Source organism: Propithecus coquereli, unplaced genomic scaffold (genome assembly GCF_000956105.1).
Source record: "Propithecus coquereli isolate 6110/MARCELLA unplaced genomic scaffold, Pcoq_1.0 Scaffold139, whole genome shotgun sequence".
NCBI classification, from domain to species: domain Eukaryota; kingdom Metazoa; phylum Chordata; class Mammalia; order Primates; family Indriidae; genus Propithecus; species Propithecus coquereli.
The window spans coordinates 2393068-2395822 of NW_012138191.1; positions in this window are offsets into that span (position 1 = coordinate 2393068).

Sequence of the window (2755 nt, forward strand, 5' to 3'; positions counted from 1 at the left end):
ACTGTGCTGTAGCCGGGAAACTATCTCAAGGCAGCCATCTGGGGTAATTCAAAGCCACATCTCCTTTGTTTACCATTTCTCAGGAATAACCGTTCTTTGTTGCCTTAGGTCCAAGGTCTTGCAAACTGTTTTTTCATATATTTTGTGGTTTTTAGCTGTTCCTTCTTGGTCAGAAATAGAAGTGACTTTTTTTTCATTTTAGCCAAATATTTCTAATAACTTCTTTTGTTGCATTGTTCTTGATAGTGGCTCATTCAAAATTTATTGAGCAATCACTATGAACTACCATAATGCTAGAGATATCAATTGGACTCTGTAACTCAATAAATTAAATCCAGAAATGTTTAGACAGAGAAATCAGGAGGTAGATTTTTTTTTTTTTACAATTTACAATGAGACGCTTCATAACAATGTTTCAGTCAACAATGGATGCCATGTACAATGGTGATCCTGTTTCATAAGATTATAATACTATATTTTTACTGTACCTTTTCTATGTTTCTATATGTATAGATACACAAATATTTGCCAGTATGTTACAATTTCCAATAGTATTCAGCACGATAACATGCTGTACAGATTTGTAGCCTGGGAGCAATAGGCTATAGCCTGGGTGTGTAGTAGGCTGTACCATCTGAATTTGTGTAAATACACACCATAATGTTTGCACAAGGGAGAAATTGGCTAAGGACACATTTCCCAGAATGTATCCCCATCATTTAGTGACAGATAACTAGTTTTATTTTACTGGATTATTCTAAGTGATTATAAGAAACCTGAATATTTTATGCTGACACAAGTAATGATGACACTAAAGTGAAGGCTTCTCGAGAACAAGGACAGTGCCATGCATTTGTTTAGTTCAGAAGAGTGAAGTGGAACTATCGAGTGTTATAGACCACAGCTTCTCACACTTTAACATGCATATGAATCATAATCTTTTTTAAAATGCAAATTCTGCTTCAAGAGGTCTAGGATGAGGCCAGAGATGCTTTGTTTGTAATAAGCTCCCAAAGGACGCAGATGCTCCTAAGTGATGTATTCAATTTGGCCAATAAGAGTCATCTGTGGACTCTGAGTATAAATCTTCAGTAAGAATTGAGGATGGAAACCAGATTACAATGGCAATGAGGTGTGGTGCCATACTTGTGAAGCTCTGGAACAGTAAGCTGTCAGATTTATGTATCATCTATCCATGTATTTCCATGTCTACATAGTGTGTAAACTTATAAAAGTTTTCAATAAATTTTCAATAAAATAAATAAAGAGAACATTAAGGTGATAAATTTTCCTCGAAGAAATTTAATCCCGCGATTCTTAAATTTTTGGCTATGTCTACTCTTCCAACAATCAGTAAAAAGCATTTTCTGATAAGCAACAAATTTTTATCCAAATTAATGTATCTTTGCACTTCCTGAATTCGTCTCAGAGGCCATCTAGGACTCTTAAACTTCTAATTTTTATACATGTTGACACTGTTAATGAACAGAAATCTTAAATTCTTACCCCAAATCCCAAAGCTGATAATTGGAAGAATTTTTATTATTTCCTGATTCTGTTAACTTTCAATGGTTTTTTTCTATGCCTTGTATTATACTATACTTTTTTCTAAAAGGAATACATTTTCCATTCCCCAATAAGGGGATGGAGTCCATTGCATAAGACTAAATGAGCTGACTACTGGGAGTTGTAATTTTGTCTTGGGTTTACTGGCCTGGGAATCTATAGTGTAAGCATGTGTTGTTCCCAAGAGGAATGGCTTAAGTGCAACCAGGACCACCTGTTGCTAAATGCTTCCTTGAGCAGCTCTTAGTACCAAAGGGAATGTGAATGTTAGTGTGAAGTTGTCTCCAGCCAAAGTGAGGAGGGGAATTTATGCCTTTATCCAGATGACTTTAGCACATATATTTTTGCATCCTAAGATATCAAAAGAATTGGCGACATTCTCTCTCACTCTCAATGGGGGTTACACAGCTGTAGCAATTGCTCGTGGGCCATAACATATAGATATTAGACATTTTGGACCGTGGGCTTATGAACCATGGGCATGGAACAATGTTTTGAAAACACCTTCATACGTAGAATCCGACATAAGTGGGCTTGCTGAGATTCAGCAATATATGGTGGTGAGCAGTACTAAAAATAGCACAATGTTGGAAACAGATACCTATGTATGTGCCAAGAACAAGAGGGAACCTAAGGAAGAACCTTAGAGAGTCTGCCTTTTGGTGTGTGGAAAAGCAGGGGCTGCTTTAGGACTTTTCTCAGCATTAAAATTCTGGAAGATTGTCTCTGAAAGTAGTTTTGGGGATCCCATGGCAGCTAGATTGTTGTGCTGACAACTTAGAACAGCAAAATACACACACACACACACACACACACACACACACACACAATTCCTCATACCAAAAGTGGATGTGGGACTATCTAGAAAACAGAAAGTCATGTCACACAATGCTGCTTCCATACTGAATTCTTCCATATCTTTTGAAAAATGAGGTCTGGCTCACTACCACCAACGCATACAAGCACTCAACAAGCTGTTGATCTTTTATTAAGCTGTCGATTTGATTCTTGCTCATTAATTTGAGAGCTTCCCAGTTTAATCTATCGATTCCCCTAAACTTTTTCTGCTAGTCTTGAACTGGGTCATCGGAATAACTCTTAACATTTAACTAGAGTCATTAAAAGTAAATAGACATTTGAGAATAGTCTAATTGGTTGAGAAGGCATTTCCAAGGTGCAAAGGCCAAAG